Here is a 23,254-nt window from a genome sequence, read left to right on the forward strand (position 1 = left end):
CTAAAGACCTAAACACTTGAATATTAAACAGTGATATAAATGTGAGCTAGGCATGTTTAGGAAAGATTCACAAAAAGGTGTAAGTTAACTATTTTCCACCCCACTTATTCCAGGTCAGGGCTGTGGTGGCCAGAGCCTTTCCTGGCAGCTCGGGCCACAAAACGGGGTCTGGCATGGGCAGGACGCCCGTCCATCGCAGGGCCTCTCACAGCCACACACACTCAGACGGGACAGTGGTGACACGTCCGTTCCCCCCACGTGCACATCTCTGGAACGTGGGAGGAACCCGGAGAAAAGCCACAGACATGGGGAGAGTGCGCAACTCCACACAGTGGCCACTGTTAGAATAAATTTTTTCTTTCTCATCCATGTTCCAACAAAGAGACATTGAAAAACAACTATGTTATTTGAGGACTTGCTAAGCCCGATAATTACATTTATTGAGGCCGGGTCCCAGTGATAGTCACAAGTTATCCTATTGGTTTAAATATCTTATTTGCCTTTGTTTTCTCTTAGTGTTTCACAGTGTCTTGTAATAATAGTAGGTGCTCAATAAAACACCTTGAATTATTCCAAAATCCTTGGCTCATTTCAAAGGCTTTGGATAAGGCAACAAAATAAAAGTTAATAGCAGAAGCAAAGGAAAACAAAGAAAGCCCAAATAATCTGCCTATAAAAATTTTATCATTCAAAAATTTTAACATATGTTAGTAACTTTTGGGCTCAAACCAGTATGCAACCTTCTGTCTTATAGTCTACTAACAAAAATGTGAGAGAGTCCTATAGTTAAAAAGAAAAATTGTCAAACAGTCAAAACCACAGTTTATTAACTGTTTGTTTGAACCAAATTGTCCCTTTAGGTGGACAGATTAAACTAAGGTGTCAGTGTTGTTTTTTTTTTTTTTAGAGAAAATCCCACTATAATAAGATTAATGGTTTATTAAACTATATTGGGCTATGATATGGTTTATAGGTATTATAAGAAAGACATTCTCCTGTACTTAGTATAATTAAAATGTATGTTTGGTTACTCTCACCATTGTTTATTGGAAAAGATAAAAGAATTCTTTGTAAACTGTCTATACAGTGCATAACAGCCAGCCTGAGAGATTTCTTGCTTCCTCCAAGGACATTTTCAAAAGAGAGATGTAAACAGTATAGTTTAGTTTCAAAATACGTGATTTGGAAACTCAAACCCCCCAAAGTGGGCATATCTGGTCTAGAAGTTAAATGAAAAATATATTAGTGAATTCATTCCTCCAGTACACACTGTATAATAGTTAACCTTTTTCAGATAAAGCTTATGATTATCTTTCGCCAATCTCAGATTTTTAAGTACTACACCTTCCAAGGTTAAGAGAAAGGTACAGACTGCTAAGAGAATTAATAGCATTAGCATGAGCAAAAGTGGACAAGCACAGTCTAAAGATTAACTGAATGTTTGTAGCTTTCTGAATATGGTAGCATAAGGATGCAATAAATCAGAGAAAGTTAGGTACTATGCATATAACAAGAAAAAAATCCTTCATTCGAGGTCTCAGCCAAATAAGAAAGCTTTATTTATTATCCAACCAAAAATTAAATAACTTCAAATTCACTGCAAAGCTCCCTTTTAAGCTTGAATTACAAAAGAATATTGAAAAAATAGAGATAGAAACATAATGCTTGTATTTATTTCTTAATGATTTAAATTTGCATTGGATTCTTCTTCTGAATTTTAGAAAATGCTTGCCAAAATATTTCCTAAAACAAGCATGAGACTGTATTTGGCCACAAAAAGAAACTGCAACAAACCTTAAATCACTAAAAAGAAAAAAAACAAATAAGAACAAGGACAGAATCAGTCTGGATCGCATCGTGTCTATTTGTTCCCGAGAACATAGCCACTGCCTGGTTGTCATGCTCAGTTCTCCCTCTGACAACACGCACATCCAATCCACAAGCACACAGAATTCCAAGAACATCACCAAATATTAAGTCAGAGCACTTGTGACACACACCTTGTAATTGTCCACAGCCTCTGCAGTTCAAACCAGGGCTCAGCAGCTTGTCTTTCTCTTCACCAGTGATGCAAATAAAAATACCATACATCACTCTTCCAAAAAAAAAAAAAAAAAAAAACCACCCCACAATTAGCAATAAATTTCTTGCCTCTGAGATAAATCTCTATTAACACAAACCCCCATTCCGCCTTGATGTAAACCCAAGCACACGCCGAGCCCCCTGCCGCTTATCTCTTCCATCGTTTGTTTCTAGCGATAGCTGACAAACTAGCCTCACAAATCCTTTTTTAGCTGCTGATCAGACAGATCCCCCTTTGACAATCCAGCATGGTGGAACACTCGAAAATTCTTCCTGCTTCTATTCTGTTGCTTGTTCTAAAAACGAGTTTCCTTTTCATTGAGATAATAGCCTTTTCTGCAGTCACATGACTCAGAAGCTACATTAGCAGAGCTTTATGATAATAGACTAAGTAAGCCTCTACCCCCCTCCTGTTATTAAGGGGATGACTCTGTCTCTCTCTCTCTCTCTCTCTCTCTCTCTCACACACACACACACACACACACACACGCTCTCTCACAGTCACGCATAATAATGCACACATGTACTCACATACGCAAATCTAAAATTATTCACTCTTCTTAGAATTATCATAACAAATAAAAAAGTGTAACCCTAAAATGAAAACGCCGACAATTTCTAGATCTGCTGCTAAAAATAAACATTCTGATGCATGGTCCCCTTTGGAGGGCGCAGCACACTGGCCGGGAACACTCCCTGTGGGCAGTGAAACGAGTGGGACAGTTAGGAGCAAACGTGCTCTGTCTTGTTCCCTCGATCTCTGCCCCCGGCAATGTAAATCTGATCAATCTGGCATAATGAACACTTGGGGGACACTGTGGCTACCCATACTTTGGAAACGAGTTCCACGTATCAGTAAAACCCATGGAAGCACACTTTTTAACACCGACATGTACTCTTATTAGAAATACACCCTCGTTAAGTAATTTATAAGTTGTTCCAAGCAGAAAAATATCCCCCTGGCCAAAACGATCTTAAAAAATAATAATCACAAGTTCCTTTAAGTTTGGTCAATTTGACCTAGTTCTGATAAATGATGAACTCTCAAAACACGTATGTGACAATACCAGCACAAGGGCCTGGCACACAGTGGTCGCTCCACCATTTTTTTTCAATGTTCCTGGTAACACGTTGAAGTACTAGGCAAACAAACAGCAGCAGATTACATTATATGCCCACTTCATTTTCAGCTATGGTTTGTTTCATATTTAAATATTTTAAATCTACCGATCAAGCAACTTTGGGAAGGAGTTTAAGTATAAGAATGTGCTGAGAAGTTGAAATGGAGAAAAGGATGGGGCGAGGAGTTGCCCCAGCAGAAAAACACACTGAAGCACAACACACAGTTGGAAGAACGCTGTACACTGTGAGAGGAAAAGCAAGCGTGCGTTAAGCTCAAGTCAACATTTTAAGCTACATCTTTTATTTCCTGGCTATAATTATTGCCTTGGTTTTCTCATCTCAAAAATGGAAAACACAGTAGATGCTTTAATAATTTTTTTTTAACTTTTATTTGTGGTAAAATACACATAACATAAAAGTTACCATCTAAACCAGTTAAGTATCTGCAGTTCAGTTCAGCAGTGATAAGTAAATTCACACTGTTTTGCAACAGATCTCCCAAACTTTTTCATCTTGCAAAACTGAAACTCTACACCCTTTAAACAACAACTCCCATTTCCCCTTCCCCAGCCCTGGCAACCACCGTCTACTTTCTGTTTCTATGAATTTAACTACTTTAGACACCTCATATAAGTGGAATCATAAAGTGTTTGTTTTTTTGTGTGTAGCTGTTTTAAAGGATAATTATTTTAACACCTGTAGATCAAGACAAAGAGTTTTCATCTCACAAAATCATTTTACATAAACTGCATTATTCACAAGTAAAGCAAGCCAAAATTATATTCTTTAATATAGAAAAACTAAGAATTGTTATAGATACAACTACACAGGACTTATTATGAGTTATCTATACAAAAAAACTATAATTTCTCAGAACTTAAAGAATTTGACAATTCTAATTTCAAAACTCTTCATTTACTCTAATTAGATTAACCACTCGACATATAAATAACTTGGGTAGGATGGCGTGGGTGTTTACAAATTCTCTTTAATTCACTGAAAGGAACCATAACCACTCTGGCAAGACCCCACAACAGCCTGAAACGATTCCAGAGGTGTCAATGCGAACTTCCACGAGGACCTGAGCGAAGATATTCAATTAGGAAACAAAATGTTTGGACACTACGAAAAAAATTCAAAAACTTAAAACGCTGGCACGTGGCAACACTTCATCACAAAAAGCCAAAGCACACTTCAGAATTTTTAAGATAACTAACCTAATTGTTAAAGTTGTAATCATTTTAATAGCCACTTAAATATTTTCATTCTGCATTTAAAATCTTAAGTCAATAATAAGCCAAGGAATCACATGCAATTAATGAATCCTATGAAATTAATCTCATAGTATTCAAGAGAAAAAAACTTTTTAAAAGAATAGCATAAAAACTACAGAGTGGGTTCCTGAAATCCACCCACCCAAGTCTGTCTTTCCGCTCATGTCATCAGACCTTGGGTTATCATAGAGATCATTTATTTCTTTAAAGGCAGGGTGAGCTCACTCACAGACATTGAAAATTAACACCATGTGTGTTCTTTATTAACTACAATAGAGTTTTTACAACTTGTTTTTCAGACAGATCATGGGCTACAGCAAAGAGTTGTGAATTCCCTGATCAAATCAATCTCAGTAAGAAAACGTCTCCTGCCAAACGCATCTTAGTAAAATATCTCCATCCAGATTCTGTGCTCACACTTCGACATGTATTGCTGTTAGCAAGCCTGTCTCTCTGTCATACTTCCTGCTGGCAAGCACAGATAGGTACTTGTCTAACTAACCCCCTGAGTGCAGAAGGTGGCTACAGCAGATTTTATCATTAGGAATGTTAAACTTTTTTCTTCACCAAAGCAGTAGTGCTTTACAAGGGAATTAGACTAGATAATATATAAAGTTGCTTCCAGCTTTAATTTTTTTCTTGCTTTCTTTTTTTTTTGCTCAAAAACTATTATTTACTATAAAGACAAAACACCAAAACAGATATGAATCTGTAAAACTAGTTCGATGGAATAAAAATTTTAATTAAAATATTTCGATATATTTAAAATAACAAAAGGCACATTTGGACTAACACTCAATGCCAAATCTTCTTAACCTAGAGATTTTCTTTTTTTGTAGCATTTGCTTACACAGTTGGATGCTAACAGAAGTTAGCCCTACACCCTAGAAGACTCAGGAATTAAAGTCCTATCCATGGTAAATATAATTCCAGTGTGAAAGTGAACTCTGGTAGAAGAAAAATCTGTAGGACAACTGAGGTAGTAGAAACTGGAATAAACAGCATTAGACGTTATTTACAACTTGAGTACCAAATAACATTAAGAACACAAAAATAATTACATGGTAGCTTTAATGTTTTCTGATGGCAGTCATATATATACATATATATGTATATGTTGATACATATATATGTTGATACATATATACATATATATAAACATATATATATGTATATACACACATATATATGTATATATATATATATAGTGGTTGATTATCATTATATGATGTGGTTCATATAACAAGGACCCAATAAAGTAATGTTTTAGTTTCTATAAATTGAGGTGAAATTTACATTCTCTGCAATAAACAGATCTCAAGAGTTCTGACAAATGCAAGCACCTATGTAATCCGTGTTAAAAACCTGCTGAGATGTGGACCGCTTCCATCACCCCTGAAACGTTCTCTTATGCCTGTTCTCAGGATAGCTCCGCTTCCTTATCTCCACCAATAACCACGACTCTTATTTTGTATTACTGCAGATTAGTTGTACTTTTTCTTGAATTTCAGATAAATGTCATCATACAATAAGCACTCTTCATGCTTCTTTCAGCATAAGGTTTTTGAGAGTCACCCATGTTATTGTGCATGTTAATAATTTGTCCATTTTGAAAGCTGAGGGTACTGTACTATATGACACCAGTTTGTTTACCCTTCTCCTGCTGGTGGACTTTTGGGTTGTTTCCAATTGGGAGTCTTAGAAATCTAAGATGGTTCTGCAAGACCCCCTACCCTCTGGGGTGCAGACCCTGCATAATCCCCAGGGCTGTAAATATGGCGGATTTTTACCCCAACGACTAGGGTCTGTTATATGGCACGGGTGACTTTGAGACAGGGAGATTACTGAGGTGGGCCTGGCTTGCCCATGAGTTTTCTCTAGGCGGCAGAAGTCAGAAATTCAAAGCACCAGGAGGATTCGATATGCCGTTGCTGACGAGAAATGGAGGAGACTCCATGTCAAGGAAGGAAGGTGGCCTCGGGGAGCTAAGGGTGGCGCCCGGCTAGCACCCAGCAAGGAAACAGGAACTCAGGCCTACGGCTGCAAGATACTGAATTCTGCCAACAACAAGAAGAGGCTGAAAGTGGATCCCCTCCAGGCCTCCAGGCGAGCGCTCACTCTTGCTGACTCCTTCACTTCAGCCTCGTGAGGCCGTGAGCAGAGAATCCGGCCACACCAAGCTATATTTCTGATCTACAAAACAGTGAGCTAATAAATGGATGCTGTCTGTGTAATCTGTTACTCAGCCAAAGAAAACGAATACAGAGTTATTATATACAAGCTGCTACAATACACATACAAGTCTTATAAGAGACATAAGCTTGCATCTCTTGTAGGTAAATACCGAGGAGTGGAATTGCTGGCTCGTGGATAAGCAGATTTTTATAGGAAACTGTCGAACTGTTTTCCAAAGTGGCTTTGCCATTTTCACCCTCCCACCAGGCATGCATGAAAGCTCTGGGTGTCCCACATCCTCACCAACATCTGGTATTGTCAGTCTTTTTAATTTTAGCTGAAATCCCAAATCTGTTAGCAGCCTTCTCTACATATGGGGCATAATCCTCACCCATCTCCTTCTTTGTAGAGTTTTTATAACATTTATAGCAAACACTTCATTAAGGCTCACTCTGTATTCTTTGTGCGCTGTCTCACAGGGGTGAGGCTCCTCCGTGCTGGAGCACAGACACGAAAGGGCAAGCATCTTGCCTTTTATCCCTCTAGCTTCTCAACATCACCTACCCTAGTGCTGCTTACATAGATTATGTGGTCAAAAGTATGTACTGACACATCTTTCTCCTTAAAAATGTAACTATGTAGCAACGTGAAAAAGACGCTTCTGAAGAGGCCACATTACAGGGAGGAAAGACCACGGCTTGGAGTTACACTCGTTTGCATCCACCCATATACTAAATAGACGACTCTTAAACCAGTCTCTTAACCTCTGAGTCCAGGCTCCTCACCTGTAGATGGAGGCGAGGGGCATCCACACCGTGTTGTTATTATGAAGATTCTATGAATTATAGGGGAAGCAAGTAGCCCAGTGCCTGGCTCTGGAGGACGTCGACTGACCGTAGCTATTATTAGCTCTTAGTTCTATATGAGGTTCAGCAAAATGAAAAGGGAAACCATATCTGTCTATTATAACTTTAAGAAATGAATGGAAGAGAATACATTCAATAAGAGCTGGATGGGTGGATGAGACCACGGGTGATTTTCATTCTAATTTCCAAACTTTTAGTATTGTTGTTTTAATAACTTTAAAACAACGAAATGTTGATAACGTCTAAGGCTGAGTAAAGGGTACATGGGGTTTATTATACTATTCTAAATTTCCATAATACTAATTAAAAAATAAATAAACTTTACTGTACCAAAAAAAATGGCAAATCTTTAATCTACAAAGATTCCTTGCTATACTATGAACATATATATTATTTACTCACATGAATAAAAATGGGATAAACTCTGAAAATGTTGCATTTAACAAGTTGTAGGGTGTGAACAAACTTTGTCATTCAGTATTTGTAAAGCCATTAGCATTATAATTCTGTTTTATAGCTAAATATCAAGTCTTTTAAACCTGATAAAATATCAGAGAATACGTAATCTGTTAAATATACTTTTAATGCGATGAGGAATAAATTTCGTAAGCAGTAAGATAAGAAAGTAAAAAGGAGCAATGCCCGCTCTATCTGGCTGTTTTCGTTAGGCACATGTGCCCAAAGAATGATGTCACTTGGACCTCTGACCTCCTTCCTCAAGAGGGAGCCAGGGACAGAGCAAAGGCCTGTCCGTGAATACACGTCCGTGGATATCGTCCCCCTGACATTTAACCAAAGATTCAGTTCTCTTGATACGTAGGAAAACGAGCATTGGAGAAGGCCCGCGGTGCTAAGCCACAGTGAGTGCCATTCTGTTGTGGCATTTCCAGGCCTCTGCAGACAGCAGAGCATCACCGTCTGCGACCCCGCTGCAGCAGATTCAGCCCCCGCAGAAGAGAGCTAGGAGCTAGGAGGGCCAGAGCGCCCTCGCTTCTAAACGTGACTCTGCCAAGTTGCCACTTCACGAAACGAAATAACATACAGCGTTTACTACACTTCCCTCTTGGCATCTGTACTTCATCCAAGGACTTAGGAGGCTTCGACTACTGAATCAGATCCTTCCCGATTACTGCCTGTGTAAAACACTCTGAAGTCAGTCACCTCTAAAAGGTGTTATTTATTCTCTGAAGTCACTGAAGCACCACCAGGCGCAGTTGAAATTCTTAAGTGATCTGTTAGAATTAATGAGAACCCTTGTGGACTATCAGGGTTTATCACTTTAAACCTCAGGCTTCCAAAACTGCCCAAGGCTCGGGGAGCAGATCATATATCACAAGAATTTGATTCAGTGATTAATCCAGTCCTCTGAGACTGGCATTATTACTACCTTAAGACTCTGACAGGATCAATGACCATTTAGAACTGTAAAATCTTGGAGCTAAAAACACATGAGCTGTCTCGTCCCGGGACCCCTGAAGTTGTCCATTTCGAATTTCAGACTATTTCAGATACCTAACTTCAGAATCATTTATATATTAATTAAGGAGAAAACGTCTCAAACTGTGATGAAGAAGTCAAAAAGTAACTACAGGCAGAGACGAAACTATGATGTTGCTTTCGAATGTGAGAGAGGGTGGAGGTGCCAGGGGTGGAACGGAGGAGCTGTGACACCGCCTTCGATGGTGACGGCCGATGGCCTCACACACACCTTGTTCTTAACTCTGTGGATTAACCAGATCTGCTCCTCTGACTCCACTATCCTCTGGATTCCCTATGTATGAACTTCTCCCGAACAGAGCCAGAAGGAAGTGGCAGTCACACGCACAGAGAACCAGAAGGTTCTCACCGAATCGTAAAGGACACAACGCTACACAGGTAACTGATAGTAAAACTTCTATGTTCTTTCTTGACAACCTCTTTTAACCAAGATCTGACTTAAAAGTTTTCACGATTCACAAATTGAGCCACATAAACAGAATCATCGAAGTTAGACAAAAAGCTCCTCTTTGAGGAGATGCTATGTTCTGAGGCAAATAATTATTCATCTGCTCAAAATTTCCACAGACCTGAGAGGCACTTGTGACAGCAGGTGCTAAGGAACATGTGTGTTAACTTGATCTAGAAGGCTGCATCTCTCACAGCACATCACTGTACCTTAGCGCCCTGAGCCGATTCGGACTCAGCTTCAACTGTCACTTGTTAAATGCTTTCACATAAGGTGGATGATTCCTTCCCCTTGCCCCGCCCCCATTTCTTCTGTTTTCTCCTTATTCTCTCCTTCCTTTCGAAATACCATTAAGATTATCTACCTGTTTGGAAGAATGTAATAACAATTGCAATTACAGTGGCAAGTATGGGAAAAGAAGGAAAATATCTTTGGAAGGAAGAAACACTGCTTTAAAGGCCTGTAGTTCACAGGGAAGGGAAACCATTTTTGATACCCAACCTGATGCCTTTCATTTCTTTCTTGCTCTTTTTCTTTTTTAGTTTTAGATGAATTCATTTCATTCAACAAATATTTATTCAGCACCCTCGCTCGGGCAGGGGCGAGGAATACAAAAACGAACAGGACAAAATCCCTGTCCCATAACCAGGAGGACAAACGGAGAAGGCAAAACTTACAAAGAGCGCCAGAGCCAGTGTCAAGGTCTGGGCTGGTACAGAGCCCGGGGGAGAAGGCCGGACTCTGAAGGGGGGTCCCGGGACAGGCCCCGGGGTGCAGGACAGCAGGACTGCGTCCGGCGTGCGTGAGGGGAGCAGGAGGGCACATTTCTCATTCGGGTTCCAAGGACGAGCTTGTGACCTGAGCAAAAGGGGACATCACGGAAGGTGGCGGGAGAAGAGACTGCAGAGGGGCCGGGGGCAGGAGCCAGGCAGGATGCGCTGCACCCACAGAGCGAGGAGCCCGAAGCCCGTCCTGCAGGGCACAGGGAACTGGCTGGCAGGGGCTGAGCGGCTGGAAAACACGGCTGGTAAAGGAAAATAAGTTTGCCACAGCTATGGACTTGGAAGGATGATACCAGCTAGGAAGTTGTAGGAATAGTATCAGTGAGAAATAATGAGATTGCACGTCAGTTAAGATACCTAATCTTTAAAAGTCTAACATAGCCCACAAATAAACCCTCACGTATATGGTCAAATGATTTTTGACAAGGCTGCCAGGAGTATTCACCAGGGCCTTTACATTTGTCTTTTCAACAAATGGTTCTGGGAAAACTGGATAATCATATGCAAAAAAATAAGATATTAGGCTGTTAACTTACTATTACAAAAAATAACTCAAAGTAGATCAAAGATATAAATATAGGAGCTAATTTATAAAATTCTTACAAGGAAACATAAGGGGAAAGTTGCATGACATTGGATTTCATCATGATTTCTTCGCTATGACACCATGTAACAAAAAGAAAAATTAGAGCAGGTTGAACTTCATCAAAATTAAAAACTTGTGTGCGTCAAAGGATACTATCGACAGAATGGAAAGCCAACCTATGAAAATGGGAGAAAATACCTGCAAATAATATAATATTTGATAAGAGACTGATATCCAGTGTATATAAAAAAAAACTCCTACAACACAGCAACAACAAAAAAACAAGTTGATTTAAAAAATGAGCAAAGCACTTGAATAGATACTTCTCCAAAGAAGACATACAAATGGCCAGCAAGCATATGAAAAGATGCTTAAATCATTAGTGACTAGGGAAATGCAAATCAAAAGCACAATGAGATACCACTTCACATCCATTAGGATGGCTATTATAAAAAACCAGAAAATAAGAACTGGCAAGGATGTGGAGAAATTAGGGCCCTTGTGCATTGCTGGGGGCATGGGAAATGGCACAGACACTTTGCAAAACTATGTTCATTCCTCAAAAAAATTACACAGAAATGTCACATGAACTCCACTTCTGGGCAGGCACCCAAGAGAACTGAAACCAGGAGCTTGAACAAGTACTCGTATGCCTACGTTCACAGCAGCATTATTCCCAATAGCCAAAAGGTGGAAGCGACCCAAGTGTCCACTGACAGATGAGTGGATAAATAAAGTGTGCTATGTACATACAATGAAATATTCATTCAGCTGTGAAAAGAAAAAAAACTTTTGACACGTGCTACAAAATAGATGAACCCTGAAGACACGCTAAATGAAAAATGTGTCACGAGAAGATTAGAACCTCTTATAGGAGCTTCCTAGAGCTGTCAAATTCATAGAGGCCGAAAGTGGAGTGGCAGCTGCCTGGGGGCGGGGTAAGGAAGGGTGGGAGCTGGGGTTTAATGGTACAGACTCTCAACTGAGGAAGACGAAAAAGTTCTGGAGATGGACACTGGTCAGGGTTGTACAACACTGTGGACAGACTTAATGCCACAAAATTGTAACTTAAAAATGGTTAAAACAATAATTTTGTTATATATATTTTACTACAATTTTTAAAAAGTCTTATGTCCATAATTTAGTTAGAAAATGTTGAAAATGTCCTCATATTCAGAGTTTTGCAATATCGTTACTACTGCCTCAATGAAAGATGTTCTCTGTCAGTTACCAAAATAGGGAAGATTTACTTTGATTCATAAGAAAAACTTAAAACAAAATAGAAGTGATTTCTGTAGACCTCAGCTGGAACAAGCATCATGCCTGGCCTCTACACAGGGACGCCAAAGGACAACTAACACACGTGAGCATCCCGCAGGAATGAGGTGTCTGGTCTGCTCGATAATGACCGCATCCTCCAAATCTGGTACAGCCACCCGCTGTGCACCCTAGGTTTTAAGTGATTCATCTTATTTATCAGTAGTCCAGCAAGTACGATTACCCCAATTTTGAGTATTTTCTGCTAAACTTATAAAACAAAAGATAAAACCAAGTGTCAATTAAGCAAAAGAACCTCAAAAAAAAAAAAAAGTAGGCAACACTTATTTCAGAAGAACAGAATAATTTAGATATCAAAGATCTTAAGAATGAAAAGCAGACATAAGTGACTCTATATGACCCCAGGCTGATAGATGACTCCTAATTTATTTTTATTTTACTGTGATAATGTAACTGATATACACCAATTCAAAGACAAAAATACTGGGCTCAAAATGAGACTTTGGGTCTCTCCAGGCTGAACCCTATCCTATCACGGAAGCCATGAAGTCTGGCAAATGCACAACACACATGCTGTACTCACTTTCTCCCCTCGCACAGCAGACATTGCTAATTAATCACTTCTGAGCCTGTGTGTGGCCTCTCAATTCTTCTCAACACAGCACTCCAGGCAATCACTATAATCAATAGGAGCTGGCATCAGAGATGAAGTCTGCCTGCCATTCCAGCACCAGGCCGAGGTGGGGAGGAGATGTGGGGTGGCCATGCATCACACAGAGGAGATCCAGCAGAAATTCTGCTAATGGGAAGAGGAGGTCACCACAACACAGATCTGCAACAGCGGCCTGCTACGTGAGTGGAAATCGAATCTGAGGATCTGGAGCAGCTACTGCACTTTTCTTAAGCCTGTTTGAGACATGAATAAAGATCGAGCCAGGCCCTCAGGGATATAATGAACTCTGTGGTTCTTTGAAGACAGTTTTTATCCTTGGTAGGACTGAAGAACGAGGGGCATAATAATTAGGTGTATGTTCTTGGAGTTTCGCAGGCGGAGAAGGTTTCCAGCGACTCACTATCTGTCCGTCCGAGTTTGCTGCTTCCTCCTGAGTTCTGCTAAAACTACCTTCCCAACCATTCCTGGAAGCCAGCTGCCAGAACAGGGGCAGAGAATGCACGCCAATTTGCAAGTGACCAAAAAGTTCTTCAAAGATAAGATCTAGAGTTGGCCTGCCTGGCAGGATGGGAGCCAAAGTGTAGCCTTTTCACTGCTGTACATCGAAGAGTCAAGACCATGGTTACATGAGGTAGAACCTGGAAGATTGTTTTGTTGCTTCTGATGTTTATTATATTATATTTCCCCCTTAGACATAATCGATTTCATTATAAAAGAATCCCCTTCTTTACAAGCAAGACATCCTACTCAGATGACATCCAGTTAAAACTACTTAAGAGATGAAAGAGAGGGGAAAAAACAATAACAACATTATTTTTCACGAAACCCATTTAGTGTTTACCACGTGCCAGGTACTGGTCCAAGCATTGTGTTATATGTATCTCCTTACAATAATCCTATGGAGCTGGTACTATTATTTCTCCCAATTTATAGGAGGCCGAGGCAGAGGGAGGGCAAGTAAAGCTAGGAAGTAAAAGGGCCAGGACTGAACTCCCAGTCTGGGTCCAGAGTCTATGCTGGTAACTCCTCCACTGCCCACAGAAAGCAGCGCGAGTGCGTGATGACCGCCAAGCGCATGCCGACTCTACGCCCTGAGGTGCTCTGCAAATGGTGTCCCCACCGGCTCCTCCAAATGCCATATGACATAGCTTTAATTTTCCCCTTTCAGAAGTCAAAACACAGGCTCAGGGAGGTAAAGTAACGTATTCAAGGTTACACAACAGGAAGATTGCGAACACCAGTTATTTATTGGGCGCGAAACATGTGCCAGCCACTGACATGCGTTTCGACTTTAATCCTCTCAACAGTCCTGCAACATGGGTTCTAATTTATCCCCATTTACAGCTAAGGGAAATGAGGCTGGGAGGGAAGTTTGGCAGTTTAGAGTCAAATCAGTAAGAACAAAAATCCAAAACTCAGACTAGTTGAGTCTCAAAAATCCCTGGTTTTTCCCCTTTGATACTGCTGTTCAAAAAAAAATCATGCATCAGCTACAACGTGCAAGCACGATTATTAGGAGTACAAAGATGACTCGCTCCATTCAATAAGTTTATAGGATAAAGAAGGAGAAAGGACTACTATGCAAAGCACTGCAATTTCTATACATCTAATCATCAACTATTCGCCAAGGTCCTTACTGGGTGGGGAGCACTGTGGACACGGCAGCGAGTCAGCCAGACACAAATCTTTGCCCCCGGACCTTACAATCTAGATAGGGACAATAAACAAGATAAGTAACTATAGGACACAACGTGTGAGAGAGTGACACGTGCTAAGGAAGAAAAGAGAATGCAGGGGGATTAGGAAAAGAGTGAACTGCGGATATTTCGGATACGGCAGCCAGACTCTCCGCTCTCTGCTGGACCTTTGGACGAGCAGCGTGCGTCCAGACTGCGACCGCCCGAACTGCCCCCTGAGCTTTAAGAACCACGGATAAACACGTTTTCTCACCATTTCCTTCGGTCTTGTCCAATGTGGCCTCTGTCAGACACTTTCTGCAACACTGTCACTTGGCTTCAATGACACTGCACTATCATGCTTCTCTTCCTACCTACCTGACCGGTGTTGGGCACGCTTCTCCCGGCCACCAACCAAAAGCTGCGGGGGCGCTACGCTGAACGACAGCCCTGCTTCTCCTCCCCGCTACGAAGCCATGCTTGCAGACCCCATCTGCTGAGGCGGTTTCGCCTTCGCAGCCACCTGAGACCCGGTGTGCACCGCTGGCCTCACCGGAGCCCGACGTCCAGACTCACACAGACGCTCTCCTGCCGTGTGTCCAGAACTGAACTCCTGACCTTTCTGAGGAAACTCCCCTTCCTGTACCTGCTGCTTCTCATTTTCTGTCACACGGTTAAGTTTTCTTTAAGTCTTCTTTCGCTCTCAATACTCAAACGCAATCAGCTCTCAAGATCTTCAGATTCTACTTTTGCAGTTTCCTTTGATCACATCATCCTCTTGCCCGACACCTCTGCAGTTACTAGAATTTCCTCATCTCTTTCGTCGGCTTCCCCAGGAACTTCTCCCCATGTTAGGCTTCTCCCTTACTCAACTTGTCCTGTGATGAGTATCACATTCTACCTAGTGCCACGGTTCCTTCATTTTAATATGAGGATCGAAGTTACTGTATAATACCGAGTTGAGGATTAAGTATGACAATTAAATAACCAACAGTTTTAACATATAGCAAGGACTCGATACATGCCAATTTTTTCCTTTTCCCTTATTTTTACTCTCCATTCAAGTCAAATACAAATGTGGCCTCCAGGGGCCTGTGTAATCTGCTTAGTTTTCCGGGTGTGTCCACCAAGTATCCCCGCAGCTCGCAGCTTGGCGGTCTCAGTGCTTAGGCTCGGCCTGGCGCTTGCGGGCGGGTGCATCCTGCTCACGCGTCCCGCCCTTCCCCTCGCAGTGACCTCGCCCCGGCCATTCTCTGCCTCGCTGAATCTTCCTGGTCCCCCAAGCTTTATCATCTCAACAGCCACCTCCTCGTGGAGTCTGCTCTGTCTTTCATACGAGAGACCTTTCCCCTCTCCCAATCCCGAGAAACCATCAACTTAACCGGACAGCACCTTTCAGTGCCAAGCAATGTATCAGAAAGTGAGGACACGAATGTGAAAAACTACTACACTCTTCATGTGACGTGTTTCCTATTGTCCGTGTAACTTATTTCATACTCCGCGTATTGTACACCTGACCGTGGCCCGGCACCAGCACCACAAACGTCAGCCCCTCGCTATCAGAGCCTGTGTATCATACATCTTTGTACTCTCTAGAGCGCTGACCATGACACCTGGTATATAACATAAACTTAAATTTGATGGCAGCCATAATAATTTTGTTACATTTCAATAACATTTTACTCCAGAATTTTTAAGGGGTTTATAGCAAAAAAATTAACTATTACTAAAACTTATGTGAGATAAATTACTATTATTTATTCTAGACGAGGAAAAGCTAAAGGAGCTCATCACCACAAAACCAGTATTACAAGAAATATTAAAGATCTAAAATATGAATAGTAAAATGGCAATATCTATATACTTATCAATAATACTTTAAATGTAAATGAATTCAATGCTCCAATCAAGACATATGGTGGCTGAATGAAGAAGAAAACAAGACCCATACATATGCTGCCTACAGGAGACTCACTTCAGATCAGAGGACACACAGGCTGAAAGTAAGAGGATAGAAAAAGACACTTTATGCAAACGGAAACAAGAAAAAAGCTTGGGTAACAATACAAAACAGACTTTGAAACAAAGGCTGTAACAAGAGACAAAGAAGGACTCAGCAATTCCTCTTCTTGGTATTTATGTGAAGAAATTTAAAACATTAATTCAAAAAGACATATGCATCCTTATGTTCTTAGCAGCATTATTCACAATAGCCAAGATATGGAAGCACCCTAAGTGTCCTTCGATAGATGAATGGATAAAGAAGATGTGGTGTGTGTGTATACACACATGCATACGCATACGCATACACACACACACACACTCTGGAATATTACTCAGTCATAAAAAAGAATGAAATCTTGTCATTTGTGACAACATAGATGGACCCAGAGGGTGTTATGCTAAGTGAAATAGGTCAGGCAGAGAAAGACAAATACCATATAATTTCATTTATATGTGGAATCTAAAAAGCAAAATAAATGAACAAACAAAACAGAAACTCATCGATACAAAGAACAAACTAAACTGGTGGTTGCCAGATGGAAGGGGGTTGGGGAGATGTTTATGCCTCTTATTTCTTATAGCACTATTTAAGGTAAGCCTATGGTTTCTACCGGTAGTATTAGCATTTTCTTTTGTCTAAAAAAGAAAACAGAAATCAAGGGTCACTCAAATTCTTGTTTTTGAATTAGGGCTGTCATCTACACATGAGCCTGCCAAGGATTAGCTGAAGTACTGGAATTTTTAAGTGATTTATTAAAAATAATACAAAGATTCATAGACATGTTTATAAAGAAGTCAAATTGGACAACTTTTGCAATGAACAGAATATATTTGTTCATATTTTTAATGCAAGAGGTCATAGTATACATTCCTTTTATCTCAAAATAAATGTTCCTAAAATGTATATAAAATGTTCTTCACATATCAAATATAATTTTCCTATTGAATCAATTAACACTGGAGAAATATGCTCCCATGAAAAAGAAAAGTCATGTTGATGGGGCTGAGCGAAAAGTCTAGAGATCCGACCACATGCCTAAAAAGTGTATATTCCAGCAGGGGCCTGTCAGCCACTTGCTGAGCCGCACTGGTTTAAGTCGGTCACTTCTAAAAGTCAAAGGCAATCAAAACGGATCAAGCACGGCAGGAGAACTACAGATGCCTCATTCATTGACTCCTCTCCATTTTGGACAACTTAAACATGCAGCAAAGCAATATGAACATAAATTACGATATTCTCCTCTTCCTGAAATGAGCCCATTACTTAGGATCAGGATACAGAAATTATACTTTAAAATTCATTATAAGATAATTAGGGGAAAATTGAAAACATTTCATTGATGTTTAATATATATCAGAAGCTAATCCTTTAAACTATCTTGCAGATAGTTTTAAGTGCCAACATAACTGCAACACTCCCCAAAGGGTTTTCTTAAGTTCAACTAAACGTCTGGACTCACGAAATTATTCTAGGCAACGTCTGGCACCAGTCTGCTGCGGAGGGTGCAGGCAGGGCCACGGCTTGTCAGCAGGGAGGCACTTCCACCAGGCTGTGCATCTGTTCAACTCAGGTCCACACCGGGCAGGTGCAAGAGCTGCCTCTTTAGAAGTTTCCTGATAAATAGAAGCCAGTATCTCTTCTAACAAGTTCATAGTCAAAGCTTCCGAGATCTCAGCAAGAGAAATGCTCATTTATATTTCATTTATCCACCTATTCGAGATGTGGTTTACCAATCAGGATATCATTTTTACCACATACAATGCTGCCTAGAATCACAGTTGATTTATAGTCTTATCAGATTACCAAAGGAATAGTGTTATGGAGTTAACCAAAGGTTAAAAATGCCAACCTGTAGGAAATATAGTCAATATCATAATAACTATGGATGGTGCCACCTGAATACTAAACTTATCATGGTGAGCACTGTGTAAGTTACATAAATGTCTAATCACTATGTTGTACACCTAAAACTAATATAATATCACATGCCGACTATAATTAAAAATAATTTCTTAAAAGAATGCCAACCTGAAGTGTTGGGAATACATCAACAACTGCAAATCAATATGAAAAACATCTCAGTAGAAAAATGGGCAAAACATATTGACAGGCAATTCAGAAGAAAACACTAAAATGGCAAATGTGCAAACTCAACACTAATCACAGAACACATATTAAAACTAAAAATGAAATACCATTTCACACCTTTAACAGTGCCAGAAATTAAGTCTTAAATCACATATCCTACAACCCAGCAATTACCCTCCTAGGTAATACTCCAGAGCAATTCTCTTAAGTACTCAAGGTGACATGAACAAAAACGTTTGTTTCTGTAATCATGAAAAAAATGGAAACAATCTAAATGTTATCAAAAGGTAAATAGACAAACTGTGATATGGTCATAGAATGGAATATTGTACATTCGACTGACCTGCAAGTAAATACATGTGTATTATCTCAAAAACACATGTTACGGGAAAAAAGACAAGTTACAGAACAATATGAACAATGTGGTAACTATTTAAGCTTTAAAACTATAGAAAACGATACCAAATACTATCAACAATTAACTACGCAAAGAGTAAAAGTAAAAAGCAAAAACAAAAAGCATGGGTACAATAAGCAACAAATTCAGGATAGCAGTTACTTCTGTGAAAAGAAGAGAGAGAATGGCATAAATAATCCAAAAAGGGGGTTGAAAAAATATTATAATTTTCACTTGGTAAAGAAGAACAAACATTTTCAATCCAGACTAAAAGAATGCCATAACCTTGGCAGTTCTCAATCAGAACACACTATGAGATGCTGCTTCTCCGATAAATTTAAGACTATTATTCTGTTTATAATTCTATTGCTACATAGAATTTCTCTTTTCTAAAACGATCGATAAGCAGGTTCTGACAGATCTTCCTCTCGATGTCAGGAAACCCTGGTCCAGCTGGAATGCAGTGCCCACCGGTCTAGAGCAAGACTTTGCCTCTCACTGTTCTCGTCTCTGGTCCCTTTCTCTCTGTTTCACCCCCAAATACACCCTGTGTACCAAGAGCAAATCAATCAACATAAAATGTCACTTTAGTAATGTCACTCATCAGATCCTGGGATTTAAATCTTGAATGGCAGCTACTGCCTAGAGAGTAAAAGGCAAACACTTAAAGCTAGCACTGAAAAGGTGTCAAAGCCCGGCTCAAGGCTGGATTCCTAAGAGAACCTTTTTCCAGGACTCTACACAAAGGACTCCCTGGCTGATGCTCTGTTCAGAGCCCGTAGGCTCCGCTCACTGCTCTTCTTCCTCTTTGTTCACGCCGTGTCTCCTGCCTGGAATGCCACCTCAATGCCACCTGTCTCCAGGTCTCCACATATCAGCCGTCTTCCAAGTTATTGCCACAAGCCTTATCTCCCCCATAAACCTCTTCCTAACCAATTTACCCCAATCTGGACTCATTTGTTCATTTAAACATTTACTGGATGCAGGCATGCATCAGAAGACATGGTTTGGGGGCACACATAGAGTGACTATGTACACTACACATGAATATAAAACTTTTTTGGTCTTTCTGTTAATGTGTATGTCAACCTCAACTATGCTATAAGCTTCTTAAAGACAGAGCAACTAACTACTTTTTGGTAGTCAGTGTTCAATAAATGTTCTCTGGTGAAATAGATTTTGAAATGATATAGTTATATCATCTATTTTTTTTTGACCAAAAATGATTAACCCTTGGAGTTTTGAATAACTACAGCATTTTCTTGTTATATACACATCTGCACAACAAGAACAATGGACTTGGAGTCAGAAGGTCTGTGTTTGAACTTAGACTTCACTACTTAGTGCCTCTGGCCACATGATCCTCTCTCTCACTGACCTCCATAGAATGAAAGTACTCACATCTATCTGATATGGCTTTCACGACTGTTACGAGGAATAAGTAAATTAGGGAAAGGTCAATGTGATTATGCTAGAAGTATCTACCACCCATACATTAGTGAAACTGATATTCACTACGTTAGTCTCAATACCAATATCCTCACTTCCTGAGAGTTCATAAAGACCTATTTCCTTTCTGCCAGGTGATAGGAATAATGTCTTTGACTAATATATGAAAGAAAGGAAGATCTACAAAAATAGTCATTAAAATATTTTAATTAATAATTTTATTTAATTATGATTTTAAATAATAATTTCTTAAGGCCAGAAAATTATTCTATTTTTAAAATGTCTATCATTCTATTTATCACATGAAGTAAAGTATAAATCGTAGGTATTTATAATCCTGCTAAAGCACCAATGAAAATGGTGGTTATAAAAGAATAGAGAAATGATAAAATTGCTCATTAGGACAAATGTGATCTCAAGAAACTTTTTACTTCCTTTTACACAAAATCATTTTATATCTGACTTCCTGTCTGAAGTATAACTCATGGGAATTCATTAATAATTGACTAGCTGGCCTACCTGGTTTTTCAGAAGAATTATTAACCTCTGTTATAAATCCCTGCTGCTCCTGCAGGCAGGTACCCATATGAGAAGCAACTGATCTTGAAATCAATTTCCACAATTTGGAGTCTGCCCTGAGATCTTCTGCAGCTCATTCTGTAAACCACCATTTGCTCTCTGTCCTCACCGTCCTAACGTATGTATAAGACCAACCCCTCCCGCTCAGCAGTGCCACAGATCTCTGATCGTCCCTCCCTTTCAGCCCCTTGGGACGCACACTGAGACGCAGCCGTGAAAGCTAATTTCCAGGAGACTGTCTTGCCTATAAATGCATCCTCGAAATTTAACAATACGCAATCTGGCCATTCTTACATGATGTGGCAACAAATAAATTTGTGCATTTAAGCATTCAGTTTGGAGGCGAAATCTTATATTAGGCACATTTGACTATTTTTTCCTACATCTTTTCTTCCTAGGTCACATTTTCTAAACCAGAGTACAAACTCTAGGTAACTACTATGTAATATTTAATATGATGGGCTCTGATCCCGGGACCGTTCAAATGCTGGCTACAATGTGTTACCTTAGAAAAACTGTTTCTCTTCCCAATGCCTCAGATCCTCTCCTGATGAAAGAGCAACCACCACCTTAAGGAGTTGGAGTATTAAATGAGTTAGTGCAAGTAAAACAGAACAGCATCTGATGTGAATTCTGTAGAAATTCTATGCTTTAATAGGAAGTAGTACCAGTTACTGTTACGTACAGTTCCAATGCTTAAACAATAAAAGTTGAGCAAGTATCTTTTTGGTGAGTAGGCTCTGTTAAGTTTAAAAAATGATAAATACATTATCAGCTATGTCCTCGGCCTACCTGTAAGAAGAAATATTTATAATTGTATTCCCTGCAGGTTTATTTTTATAAGGAAAATATTCACTAGGAAAAAAATGTAAAAAATTGGGAAAAGTAAAGAAAGGAAGGAAATGCTCGTATTTCCACTATCTGAAAATACTATTTAACACTGTGATGTATTTATTCACAGGAATTTTTTGAACAAAACATAATTTAAAAAAATCATTTGTATAACTGAATCCTATGATTTTTACCTAACGTCATCACAAAAAGTATTTTTCCTCATTTCAGCCTTTGAAAACACAATGTTTAATAGCACCATAATATTCCAAGTCAAGTTCACATATTTTAAAGCAAACATGGCAGGACTTTCTTGTAACAACTGCAATCACGTCACTGATTCTCACCCTAACACTCAAGCACACTTACCATAAAAGAATGGTAATCGGGATCTATATTCATGGGTATATTGATTATTTTCTATAGTACAAATACTAGCATCATTTTAATGTTTAGTATAGCCAAAAACAACAACTGTAGCATCAAACTAATAACTGCAAGAAGAGAGAAATATTAAACAAAGTCGTGGCTTCAACTTAAATGCTCATTTTCAAAGAGTATTACCAATTTTTTCACTAGAAACAAAGACAAACCCATTAACAATGTCTATCGATATACAACATACACATATTTACAGTCTGATTTAAAACGAGTCGATCTACATTCGTCCACGATAAAAAAAAGATGTGCCTACGCTGAAACTTTAAATTTCAATCTAATAGCTTAAGAGTGCCTTTGGTTATCACGGAGGTTTAAAAACGCATTCGCTGAAACCCCATCACCGATTTTGCCACATTCAACACATACCATTTTATTTTGATTTACATATATTGTGAAATGATTACCACAACAGGATTAGTTAACATCCACTATTTCGTACAGATACAGTAAAAGGAAAAAACTTTCTTCTCCTAAAGAGAACTCTTGGATCCACGTGCTCTCTTAACAACTTTCCTGCATGTGATGCAGCGTATGGTCATGCTGCGCAGTAAATCCCTCGTGTTTACCTTGTACGTTACATCCCCATGCCTTAAGTCTGTACCTCTTCTTGACCCTCTTCATCCATTTCACCCACACTCCAACCCCCTCCCCTCTGACGACCACCGACCTGTTCTCTGCATGTACTCCATTTTGACTAACAGCAATTGGTGAACATGTTTCATTTATAAAAACAGTGAGAGAAACACCGTGGTTTGATAACACGAGCCATGAACTGGGAAGGTGAGAGCCTGGATTCATGACCCACAAGAGCCAGAAAATCCTTTACTAACTATGGGCCTTCACTTTAAAGGAATTACATGATTCATAGGGCCTCTTTCAGCAATAAAATAAAGATGCTATGAAATAAAAATGATTCCAGTACTATCAACCGACATGCAAATCCTTTACCACCATAGGACAGATAACTCTTATTGATGGACGTCATATCTTAACACCTGGAATTAT

The 23,254-nt window shown here is 39.6% G+C and overlaps 1 protein-coding gene across 4 annotated transcripts in view; it reads right to left on the reverse strand.

Annotated features, from left to right (window-relative positions):
* Positions 1-23,254, reverse strand: part of NCOA2 (nuclear receptor coactivator 2) — a 252,360-nt gene that overhangs the window by 121,857 nt on the left and 107,249 nt on the right. The window contains exon 1 of one of the 4 annotated variants that reach the window (XM_025041208.1): positions 17,924-18,060. The exons of the other annotated variants lie outside the window; for them this stretch is intronic. The gene's annotated coding sequence lies outside the window, so the exon portion shown is untranslated. Of the gene's footprint in view, positions 1-17,923; positions 18,061-23,254 lie in introns of those variants that run through there. 4 annotated transcript variants of the gene reach the window in all.

The sequence above is a fragment of the Pteropus alecto genome, unplaced genomic scaffold (assembly GCF_000325575.1).
Source record: "Pteropus alecto unplaced genomic scaffold, ASM32557v1 scaffold87, whole genome shotgun sequence".
NCBI classification, from domain to species: Eukaryota; Metazoa; Chordata; class Mammalia; order Chiroptera; family Pteropodidae; genus Pteropus; species Pteropus alecto.